The following is a 13,057-nucleotide window of genomic DNA, read 5'->3' as shown; positions in this document are numbered from 1 at the left end:
AGAGACAGGGTTTCACCATGTTGCCAAGCTGGCCTCGAACTCCTGACCTCAAGTGATCCGCCCTCCTTGGCCTCCCAAAGTGCTGGGATTACAGGCATGAGCCACCACGTCCAGTCAAAATAATTATAAATTTTGCATTTGGAGAAGTATAAATAACTTTACTGTAAAGAGGTGTCATCCTGATGCAATAATGCAAATTAAATCAGGTTCTGAGCAAATTAACTTGTTTCACTGGAAGCGTTAGGTAAGTAGATGATTTCTATGATTCATCCTAGAGAGGGAGGAACAAACGAACTTTTACTGAAAACTCATCATATGACTGGCATTATCCTGGATGTTCTCAAAATACTTGTTACAATGACTTTGTGAGACAGTTATCATTACCAGTGAATCAGAATGTCAGAGAGGCTCAACAGTCCAACTGAAGGCCACACAAACAGCAAGTGAGGGAGTCAGGATTCATCCATTAGGCTGGTCTAACTAGAATCATAGAGCTCCTCTTGTCACCCCAGGGTCTGGGGTCAGAATCAGCTCCAAGTTTGCAGATCAAAGCTCTAGCCAAGGAAGACACAACTGGCCTGGCAGTGTCCTCATTGGAAAATTAAAGATGCTTAGGAGAGAAACTGCTGGGGCTCTGTGATACTCACTCTCCCTTTCAACTATTAGAAAAAGAACCCTGAGTTTTAGCTGGGCCCTTGGTTACCCAGCTAACGATGACATTTTCCCATCTTCCTTGCAGTCAGGGGTGGCCATGTGACCAGGTGCTGGTACACAGGACAGGAGAGTATACAATGTGATGACCCCACAAGCCACCAAACAAGCCCTGAACCAGCCACCAGGAGGACTGAAAAAGCTGAAGTCACTATAATCTGGGATCTCCTGTTTCAGCAGCTTAGCCTGTATCCTCATCAATACAGTGTATCTAAGAAACTTAAAAACCTGTGCTTTACTCTCCATAGGCTAAGAATCATCCGGATAGTTTGTTTGATTTACTTTTTTTTTTTTTTTTTTAGCACATTACATCTTCCTAAGCAGTAAATTCACACTGCATCCCGAGTCTGAATTCTTACAAATTCTTTTTTTGAGACGGAGTCTCCCTCTGTACCCCAGGCTGGAGTGCAGTGGCGCAATCTCGGCTCACTGCAAGCTCTGCCTCCCAGGTTCACGCCATTCTCCTGCCTCAGCCTCCTGAGTAGCTGGGACTACAGGTGCCCGCCACCACACCCAGCTAATTTTTTTATTTTTAGTAGAGACGGAGTTTCACCGTGTTAGCCAGGATGGTCTCGATCTCCTGACCTCATGATCCGCCTGCCTTGGCCTCCCAAAGTGCTGGGATTACAGGCATGAGCCACCGCCCCCAGCCGAATTCTTACAAATTCTAAGGCAGTGAAATCCAAATTTACGAGATTTATTTATATAGTATGCCACTATATCATGCATTACAATCCGTTTCTTTAAACTCATATTCTTTCCAATGTTTTTATTTGGAACATGCCACCTAAGTAGAAAAACAAAATGTTTTTTCTCCTACTCTACTCTCACAACACAAAATGCTTCTGTGACCAAATGTACAGGAGGTTTTCCCCACACACCAAGCAAGCCATTGATTCTTCAGCAGACATCAGCGTTCTCTAGTTCTCTGAATGTTCTCTAGTTCGACTCAATTGTGAAGCTACCTATCTGGGGATAATGTCAGATCCCACAGCAGGAGGCTGAGTCCTACAAGGCTGCCTCCTCCTCCAGAGGCCTAGCACAAGGAGGAAGGTGTCCTGTGCTTCTGACTGATCGGCTGCAAATGAGGGTTCCCATGACCCCTTCTTCAGGTTTGATTAATTTGCTAGAGTGGCTAACAGAACCCCGGGAAACACTGACATTCACCAGTTTATTATAAAGGATGTTACACAGGATGCAGATGAAGAGACTTGTAGGGCAAGACATGTGGAAAGGAGTGTGGGACTTCCATGCCCTCCCCAGTGTGCCCCTGCGCCACCCTCCAGGAGCCTCCACATGTTCAGCTATCCAGAAGCTCTCCGAACTCACCCTTTTGGGTTTTTATGGAAACTTCATGATGTAGCCATGCCTGATTAAACCAATGGCCACTGGTGATCAACTCAACCTTCAGCCCCTTCCCTTCCCTGGAGGTCCCTTCCTTGGAGGTCGGTGGTGGGGCTAGAAGTCCCAACCCTCCCATCTTGCCTTGGTCTTTCCTGTGATCAGTCCCATCCTAAAGCTACCTGGAGGCTGACAGCTATCAGTCAATCACGAGCAGGCAAAAAATACTCTTCACTCCAGAGATTCTAAGGGTTTTAGGAAACAGAGATGAAGACCAAATATACATTTCACAATATCCCACCACCCACCCCACAGTTAGCTCCTCGCCAGGGGGTCTGTCTGCCACGCTGGTCTTGCAGTGGCCCAGGCGGCATTAAGTCATTGGAACCAGGGCTGTGCTTGCACCGCTGCCTTCCATTTTGCACTTGGCCTTCAGCTGCTGCATCCACGCTCACCCATTAAAGGCCCGTGAGGTTGCCACAGCAGCAAGCATCATTTAAATGCCGGCCGGCTGGCTGCCAGCCAGGACCATGTTGTTGGTAAGCCTGTCTTGTTGGTTAGCGTGGGGGGCGGACAAAACTCTCTTTGTGACCATTCAGTAACAAGAGCTTTTAAAAGAAGCAGAAGGGGGTGGGGTATCTGTTAGAACCCTCTGACCTATTTAGAGACCCCTGCTTGGTTTCCTTATGCTATGGACTATTTCAGCCCCTCCATGCATAACCAACCATCAGTACTTGAGATTCTATAATGGGCATAGGACAATTTGCTCTAGCCTGCAATTTTCTGCCTTCATGACAACGTATTACCAATCCAAGATTGATTCACTGTGACACCTGGTGCTAACCCATGACCAGAATAATAAACACAAGCAATTCACTGTGGCGACTCATTTCTGCAGAAGAGCCGCAGGAGAGGAGGACAGTCATCTGCTCATTAGTGTAGCAGATAAGTAACTGCATTATTTCCCAGCCCAACACCAAGCAGTGTATGGAAAACAAATGGTTTCACAAAGGAAAAACAGCTTTATACTCTAAATATTGAATTGCAGATGCTCTATTATACCACCAACTCAGCCTCTACTACAATGTAAATATATTTATATTCTATATAACCATATATTTATATTACATATTCACATCACGTATGTTACATAAGGAAACTGTGTGTGGGTGTGGGTGTGTGTGTGCATGTGTGTGTGTGCACATGTGTGTGAGTGTCACCTGCAACAGAGGCATGGCTGGGGTGAATCTTAAATTAAAACAGATGGAATCGCCAGCTATGCTGACAAAAAAACACTGCTATAGAATTAAACTGACCTATGAAACTGTGCTTTTTATGGTATCTGATTGTAATTTTTATGGGCTTGACCTTGTCACAGGGGCAGAATCTGTCATCCATGGAAAGTCATAAAGCTGAGTCACCTTGGCACACTATTCAAAACTCATTAACTGATTCTCTGCTAGACACAGAAATCTGTTGATCCATTTTTTAAATTGGTACATAAAACATTTATAAGCGCAAATACATAATAAATTTTAATAGCTATTTAAAAGAGATAATACATATTTGAAAACAAAAATAACGAGTCATTGCCCCTACCACCCAATAACATCTGAGAACACTCGCACCAAAAGCTTTTCAAATGACAGGGGCAAACTTGGAAATTTACCACAAAAGAGTACTGTGCTTTTAAAATAAATTAGCATCTTCTAATACAAATTACACAAAATTTACAGAGCAAGTTTTTTTACCACCACAATCTGAAGGCTTTTTAGAAACTGTAGGCAAAACCCACTTAAGACTTCTCTTGCTTTTGGCAAATCTTATTATTAATAAACATTTGCTGAATTGACTTTGGATATTTAATGTGATATTACACAATGAGCAAATAATTACAAAATACTCCCAAGAGGAATGCCATTATTTTGATGTACAGAGTTGTCAAGGGGTTTACAAATGAACAAAACCAAATTCACATACACTGGGAAATCTCAGCTCTGCCAATCAACAAATGAAAAAAAAGGGAGGTGGGAGGGCAGGGGCTTCCCCACAGTCACCAGAGAAAGTCCCTGTGCTCCAGCATCCAGCACCCTGAGCATCATCTGGGAGGAAGGCGCAGCCAACTCTGGTCCTCAAAGGTCTGGACAGGGAATAAGATTAGCAGCAAAAGTGGGCGGTGCAATTCTAGGGCAACAGTTTTAGGTTTAGGATCTAAATGCTAGAATCAAAAGGAAATGTTTTCAGGCTAGACATGGTGGTTGACGTCTGTAATCCCATCATTTTGGGAAGCTGAGGGGAGAGGATCACTTGAGGCAAGTAGTTCAAGACCAGTCTAGGCAACCTAGAAAGACCCTCTAAAAAAAAATTTAATAAAAAATTAGCCAGGCATGGTGGTGTGCACCTGTGATCCCAGCTACTCAGGAGGCTGAGGCAGGAGGGTTGTGTGAGCCCAGGAGTTCCAGATCAGCCGGGGCAACCTAGTGAGACCCCATCTCTGCAAAAATTTTAAAAATTAGCCAGGCTTGGTGGTGCATGTCTGTAGTCCCACCAACTCAGGAGGATGAGGCAGGAGGATCCCTTGCACTCAGGAGTTCAAGGCTGCAGTAAGCTATGATCTCACCATGGCACTCCAATCTGGCTGACAGCAAGACTCTGCTTAAAGAAAAACATGTTTTCGTATTGGCAAAGAAGATGTTACTGATGTTCTACATCAAAATGATAATGAAAGAAAAATTGCCCTTTGCCCAAGCTGATCTCTAACTCCTGGGCTCAAGCGATCCTCCCACCTCAGTCTCCCAGGTAGCTAAGATTATGGGCATGCACAACTGTGCTCAGCTTGCCCGTTTTTAAAAGGAGAAATAGGTGCTCAATATCTTAAGAGACTTTGTAGAAACCTTCCTCTTTCGTCTGGCATGCCATCCAGACTGAGGAAGAGCCAGAAATTTCAGGGCCACGTGAGCCACGGCCATGGCCACATCACCAAGTGCGGAAGCACCGTGGAGGCTGTGGTAATGCAGGTGGTGTGCATCACCATAGGATCAACTTTGACAAATGTCACCTAGGTTATGTGGGAAAGTTGGTGTGAGGCATTACCACTTAAAGAGGAAACAGAGCTTCAGCCCAACTGTCAACTTTGACAAACTGTGGACTATGATCCGTGAGCAGACACAGGTAAATGCTGCTAAAAACAAGACTGAGGGCCGGGTGCGGTGGCTCACACCTATAACCCCTACACTTCGGGAGGCCAAGGCAGGCGGATCACTTGAGGTCAGGAGTTCAAGACCAGCCTGGCCAACATGGTGAAACCACGTCTCTACTAAAAATACAAAAATTAGGCAGGCATGGTGGCAGGCACCTATAATCCCAGCTACTTGAGGCTGAGGCAGGAGAATCACTTGAACTCGGGAGGCAGAGGTTGCAGTGAGCCGAGATTGAGCCACTGCACTCCAGCCTGGGCGACAGAGCGAGACTCCATCTCAAAAAAAAAAAAACCAAAACAACAACAACAACAAAAAACCACCGCCACCACCAAGAGGCTCCTCCCATCACTGCTGTGGTGCAACTGGGCTACTATAAAGTTCTGGGAAAGGGAAAGCTCCCAAAGCAGTCTGTCATCGTGAATGCCCAATTCTGATGAGCCAAGGAGAAGATTAAGAATGCTGGGGGGCCTGTGTCCTGGTGGCTTGAAGCCACATGGAAGGAGGTTCATTAAATGCTAAATACTTTTTAAAAACAAAACAAAACAAAAAGAAATGGATATGGAGAGAATAAAACCACACACAACTTGTCTCTCATCTGGCACACAGTGCTGAGGCACCAGAGACTCGAGTCTTTCCCCACGCCACTGCTTCCCCACAGGGGTGGCTCCTCGGGCCCTGCTTTGTTCATCGTATCCGGGGTCCTTTCTGCACCCTGCCTGCCTCTCCTTTCTGCTGTTCCTCACCTTCACTGACAATTCACCCCTCCACACCTGCAGATAGCCTCCCCAGGCTGCCAGCCTTGGCCACAATCATCCTCTCGGCTCACGCTTAGCTCGCTCACAACTTAAACTCGCAAGTTTTTGCCCACGTTCTCCTCGTTAGATATGTAACACTTCCTGTCCGTGCTCAGGAAAGGCAGCGAGTGTGGTGGCTTCACAACACAATCGCTGGAGTCCACAGGCCAGGAGGTAAGCACAGGTCCTGCCACTTACTGGCTGCGGGGCCCTGAGCAAGTATTTAACTTCTCCATCTCAATTGCACAATAGTGACAGGAAAAGCAACACCTCACAGGGCTGTGACAGTGCAGGGAAGGAGTTCGTCCAGTGTCAGTATATAGAGTGCGATAGATACTAGCTCTTATGTACCTGAGGACCTGAGTGCATGACCTTAGTTTAGTCTTCCTTCCTTCCTTCCTCCCTCCCTCCCTCCTCCCCGCCACCCTGCCCCCCAGCGTCCATCTCACATAACTGAGCACAGGTTCCTGACTACAGGGCATGCCTCTCCCATATAACAGAACACATTTTCTCCCCTCTTTACATTTGTATTAATAGATACACCCCTCTTTTCAGTTAGGAGGAATTTGACCCATGCCAGCAAAATTCACTTATTTTTACCAACCAAGCCCCCACTCCCCAGTAACCATGCCTCCTATTTTTTTCTAGTCTCTTCTTTCTAATAGCTACTGCCTCGAATTTCAAGGATCACTAGAAAACAACGGTACAATGTCTCTGAGGGAGTCTTTGAGGGAAGGATGGGCAAGGGTTTGCAGGCAACGGAGAGGCTGGCTGCAGAAGGGCTGCAAATGGTGTCTGAGCCCAAGAACCTCATCAACAGAGCAGGGAACCAAGGCCGTGGTCCCAGCAGTCTTGTCTACACCCACCTGTGGACTGAATCCTGGAGGGAAGCAGAGCCCAGGAAAATGGAATGAGACTTGGAGTTTGGACTGGGTCTCCAGGCACAGAATAGGAATGAGAATTCTAGGCCAGCTGTTAAGCAGAATGAAGGAGAACCTGGGCTTCCAGAATGCCTGTGGACACTGAAGGGTGGGACAGCTCTGGGAACAGGAAGAGCCATCTTCCAGGACACCTGTCCCCGGTCGGCCTGGCAGCAAGCAATGCTGGAGACACACTGCAGTCAGGGGTCGTCATTTTGTCCCTCAGAGCATACACCATATATGCCACATCTGCACACGTCCGATGGTTCTAACCTGGTGGGAGGAGTGACTCCCTCACAGCTCACTGTTTGGGAAGAGGAAGGATCCAGGATCTAGGATCGTTTCCAATATATTGCATGTTAAGCTCAATTTATTCCTAACTTGTAGACTCACAATTCCCACTGACTTAGCAATTTCTGGATTCGCTCCAATAGAAATGATCCCACTCACACTGAAGTGGAAAAAATAAAGATTTACAGCATGGAAAACACCCAAATGCTGTGCGCAGTGGAAACTGTCTAACTCACCACTCTATTTGCTTGTTTTCTACCACTGATCTAAACACATCAGCATCCAGAGCCAGGTGCCACCCGGTGAAAGCTCAGCTCATCACCATTGCTTCCCTTAACCTACCCTCAAGTTTCATTCCTTTAAGCATCCTGCAGCAACCACCAAGTGAATTCAATATAGGTCATGCTCCAGGTTATTATGCTCAGTAAGATGAGCATTAGCACAGACGATGAAAACTCACAACACACTCAGCACCCAGCAAAACTCTTGTGTGTTTACAGTGGCTCAATCAATACTGTTGCATGAGGAAAGCAATGCATTCATTCAGACTCCAGCCCAGGGTGTTCACGGCACCCTGCAAAGTTCAGCGCCAACCAGCTGATTCCTTCAGGGAATTTTTAAATTTGTCTGAGATGCTGTCACTTTATCATGACAGTTAAGGGGAGAAGAGAAAAGAAAGTCCTTGTAGTAGCACCAAGCACTAGGGAGAGGTTGGAGACACGGCTGTGGTGGAAAGCATGGGCTCTGGTGTCAGACAAGCCTGGGTACAAGTTCCAGGACCCACCTTCTCACTGCATGCCCTCACCTAACCCACTAACAGGTCCGTTGTGAGGACCACAGACTGTGAACAGAGCACTGAGCATGAACTAATGTCACCACTGGGTCCAATGTATTCCGGGAGAGGATTCTGCCCTCTGCTTACCTGGCTGCAGCCCTGCCCTGCTGCAGTGGGTGCAGGACTTGGGCCTCTGCCACTGGGGAGGTTTCTCTGGAGACAGAGCAGACCTAGGGCTCTGATGAAACCCCTGCCCCAGGGGCCCAGCCTCATCCAGTGACCGGCCCTCTCCTTGTTGCCTGCATGCATGTGGCTCCATGTCCCCCTGACCGCAGATGATCTGGTACCTGCATAGGCAGGGCAGAGCCCATGCTGGATGAATCCAAGAGCTCTGAGGGCATTACTAGTGACCGGTGCTCCTGAAGAGAGGAGTGGCAGAGCTGAGGGAGACGGAGGCAGGGCACTGTTTCTCACTGCTCATCCTGTGTGTCTTCTGCATTTTGTCCTCTGGGCACGTAAATATATAAAAGAGAAAGTGAATGAAAAATGCAAGCCTACCTTTGCAAATGTGTGCACATTAAAACTTGTCTGAGTTCAATTCCCATCTCTTTGGGGGAGGAGCTTACTATCATAGATTAAAAAGGAATTCAGGCCAGGCATGGTGGCTCATGCCTGTAATCCCAGCACTTTGGGAGCTGAGGCAGGCAGATCACTTGAGGCCAGGAGTTCAAGACCAGCCTGGCCAACATGGCAAAACGCTGTCTCTACTAAAAATACAAAAATCAGCTGGGCGTGGTGCCGCATGCCTGTAATCCCAGCTACTCAAGAGGCCGAGGCAGGAGAATTGTGAACCCGGAAGGCAGGGGCTGCAGTGAGCCAAGATCACACCACTGCACTCCAGCCAGGGTGACAGAGCAAGACTCTGCCTCAAAAAAAAAAAAAAAAAAAAAAGCAAATTCCCAGAAAGGTTCTCATCTTCATATCATCACACAGGAATCACCTTGTGAGATACACTCAGAAAGGGCAGATTCCCTCCTGTACAGCTGAATCACTGGTTACCCTCACGAACACTGACAAAGCCAGCATGGATGAATCAACAGCAGAGAGAATTTCATGTCACCTTGCACAAGTTAATTTTCTAACATAATGATTCTCTCTTTTACTTTATTCTGTCCAAGCACCTGGTAGAGGTAATAAATTATTTAATGTCCAAAAAAACAGCAAAATGGAAGAAAAGACCAAGGGAAGCTTAGGGAAGAACTGACAATGCCAAGTGGTTAAACTGCCCCCAAAACAAAAGAGCCAGCTTGTAGCTGGGCACAGTGGCACATATCTGTAGTCCCAGCTACTCGGGAAGCTAAGGCGGGATGATCACCTGAGTCCAGGAGTTCAAGACCAGCCTGATCAACACAGCGAGAACCCCCATCTCAAAAACAAAAAACTGGCTTGATATGCAGCTATCTGAAACAGCAGATATGCTTTTAAGAAGACAGAAGCCAGATGGAGTGGAGAAAGAGCATTCACTCGCCCTGTGGTTCTGACTTAGTATCTAGTGAGGCTCACGTGGAACTCCCAAAACTCAGAGTTGTTGGCTACAGATCCTGCACACTCAACTCATGGGAGATGATAAACACTGAGACCTCTTCCCTCTCTCCACCAGAACAGAGCTTAAATGCAGGTGTTTTCCCCCAAACTCATCACATACCATACAGGAGGAAAGAGAGAGGCTTATGGAAATGAATGCCTGCCGCCCAGCCACTCTGTGCAGAACTTCCATCTCACTGGGCATCTCACATTGACAATACAGCATGTCCTGAGCACCAAACCCTTTGATATCTTCCCTGCTGTCACTTCATACACTTTGCATTAGGAGAACGCTGGTAATCAGGAAACAGGATTTACATATAGCATTTCAGCTTCTCCACATGCAACTAATTCTGTAACCATGTTTTCAAAAATACAGTGAGGGCCGAGTGTGGTGGCTCATGCCTGTAATCCCAGCACTTTGGGAGGCCAACATGGGGGAACATGTGAGGTCAGGAGTACAAGACCAGCGTGGCTAACATGGTGAAACCCTGTCTCTACTAAAAAAAAATACAAAAATTAGCTGGACATGGTGGCACATGCCTGTAATGCCAGCTACTTGGGAGGCTGAGGCGGCAGAATTGTCTGAGCCCGAGAGGCAGAGGCTGCAGTGAGCCAAGATCATGCCACTGCACTCCAGCCCGGGCAATACAGCAAGACTCTGTGTCAAAAAAAAAAAAAAAAAAGATAAGGTGAGGCTCAAAGGACTTTGTAAAATACTAAGACACTAAATGCGTATTTTAAATTTGCCCATTAAGTTTTGGGCTGCGTGAGAAATTAGTAAAAAATATTTCCAAATAACATGCAGAAGTTGTTTTTAAACTTAAAATCTCATATTTTAGCTACACCCACAGCGATGCTGTAGAGAGGAGCTGGATTTCCGTGTATCTGAATGGCTCAGATTATGTTCCTTCCAAAAAAGTTATTTTATGTACGATCATTTTTTATATGAAGCATATGAAAAATCACCCAGAATCTACCACGTATTTACCACATAGACAAATGTCCTCTTTAGATCTGTCATTCACCACCATGTTATTCCTTTTATGCAACAGAATGCAGTGTGTGAGAAGTACGTCAAGAGAAGAGCAAAAAAACAACCAGGGGTAAATTCATAATTCGAACACTACTGGCTCTGATTTTTCTTAAATTCAGAAATTAATTAAACTTTTAATAGAACATAGAGTCCAAAAACAGACACACATAAGCATGGAAATTTCATTTATAACAAAGATAACATGTCAGACCAGTAGATAATGATTATGAATTAATCAATACATGGTATTAAAACAACCAGCTAGGCATTTAGAGGGTGGGGGAGGGGAGACTAAATCCCTAGCTGGTTCTTTATCCCAAAATCCACGTGCTCAAATAATTTAAAATGTAAAAAAGAAAATGTGAAAGTACTAGGACAAAATATAGCTAAATACTTATTTTATTTTTTTTTTTTGAGGCAGAGTCTCACTCTGTCCTGCAGGCTGGAGTGCACTGGTGCGATCTCGGCTCACTGCAAGCTCCACCTCCCTGGTTCACACCATTCTCCTGCCTCAGCCTCCCGAGTAGCTGGGACTACAGGTGCCCGCCACCATGCCTGGCTAATTTTTTGTATTTTTAGTGCAGACGGGGTTTCACCATGTTAGACAGGATGGTCTCGATCTCCTGACCTCGTGATCCACCCGCCTCAGCCTCCCAAAGTGCTGGGATTACAGACATGAGCCATCGCGCTAAATACTTTTATAATGTTAGAGTGGAGAAGGATTTTCTAAGCAATACATAAAACATCAAAATCACAAAAGACTGATATAGTTAACTAAATGAAGATTTCTAAATATTGGTATGATTTTTTAAAAGACAGTAAACAAAGTGAAACATGAAACAACAAACTAAGGAGAAACATATGCAATACAAATAACAAAGAGTTTAGCTTCTTAATATACAAAGATTTCTCACAAATCAGTAACAAAAACAACCCAATTGAAAATGGGTAAACGATGTGAAGGGGCAGGTAACAGAAAAATATAGTCAGTCAATAAACAAATTTTTAAAATATCCATTGTCATTATAAAGAAATGCAAATTAAAATATATTATCATTTTTAATCTATAATATTCGCAAAAATAAAAAATTTGATTATATTCATGGCCGGGCAGGGTGGCTGACGCCTGTAATCCCAGCACTTAGGGAAGCCAAGGCAGGTGCATCACGTGAGGCCAGGAGTTCGAGACCAGCCTGGCCAACATGGTGAAACCCCATCTCTACTAAAAATATAAAAATTAGCCAGGTGTGGTGGCAAACACCTGTAATCCCAGCTACTCGGTAGGCTGAGGCATGAGAATCGCTAGAACCTGGGAGGCGGAGGTTGTAGTGAGCCAAGATTGCACCACTGCACTCCTGTCTAGGTGATGGAGTGAGCCCCTGTCTCAAAACAAACAAACAATTAGGTTATATTCTGTGTTGTAAGGGTGTAGAAAATCATGTCATCAAACATTTAAAGGGAGTGTAAATTGGTGCAATATTTGAGGTTACTTTTACAATATCTTTTTAGATATCAATCTCCTATTCTCTGACCCAACGTTCTATTTCTAGAAAATCCCACGGATACATTTCATTCATGTACATTAAGATTCAGGTACAAAGATTTTTATTGCAGAATTGTTTGAAAAGGCAAAAAATGAAAACTACCTCAACATTTATCATTAGGGCACCAGTTAAGTAAATCATGATATACTGTTGTGACAGAACACTATGTGACTTTTAAAATAAATGAGATTGTGCTATACATGGTGCCAAGGAATAATACTCAAGGTTTACCTCTGGAGGAAAAAGGCAAGAAAATAATGTTTGCATATGCATAGACCATAGCTTAAAAAATACACAAGAAATAGAAAACATTAGTAGAGAAAGGTGGTCTTTTTTACTTTTCATTTTATACCTATGTGTACCCTTTTTATTCTTTACAAGTATACATTAAGTCTAGTCATTAAAAACAACTTTAAAAAGACTGATCTATTTGCTAAGAGAGTAGATCTCAAAGTATTCTTACCATAAAAAAGATAACTATGTGAGATAATGAATGTGTTAATTAGCTTAACTGTGGTAATCATTTCATAATGTATACAATCAAAACATCATATTGGACACCTTAAGAGTGGACATTCAATTTTTGCTTGTCAACTATACCTCAGTAAAGCTGGGGTAAGAGGAAAGAATGATCTTAGCAAAGATTTTATTCATAGAAAGGTTTTGTTCATTAAAAATGGAAACAAGATTTTCTCTTCCTAGAGGCTGGGTTAGCGTGCTCGTCTGCGGTGTGGTCGTCATGGACCGGAAGCTCATGGACCGGAAGCGTGTGCGGCGCGCCTGCCTTGAGGCAAGCATCAGGGAAGGGTGTCCCAGGTGCAGGTGAAGCTTCCTTCAGGTGTTCCTGGAGGACTTTCAGCT

The 13,057-nt window shown here is 44.8% G+C and overlaps 1 protein-coding gene and 1 pseudogene across 1 annotated transcript in view; one reads left to right on the top strand and one right to left on the bottom strand.

Annotated features, from left to right (window-relative positions):
- RAB31 (RAB31, member RAS oncogene family) overlaps positions 1-13,057 on the bottom strand; it is a 163,316-nt gene that overhangs the window by 122,421 nt on the left and 27,838 nt on the right. The gene's annotated exons all lie outside the window — the stretch shown is intronic.
- Positions 4,965-6,131, top strand: LOC116468420 (large ribosomal subunit protein uL15-like; annotated as a pseudogene).

The sequence above is a fragment of the Hylobates moloch genome, unplaced genomic scaffold, assembly GCF_009828535.3.
Source record: "Hylobates moloch isolate HMO894 unplaced genomic scaffold, HMol_V3 SCAFFOLD_5, whole genome shotgun sequence".
Lineage (NCBI taxonomy): Eukaryota > Metazoa > Chordata > Mammalia > Primates > Hylobatidae > Hylobates > Hylobates moloch.
Note: the sequence above shows the minus strand (reverse complement) of the source record. Positions and strands in the feature narration are given on the sequence as shown.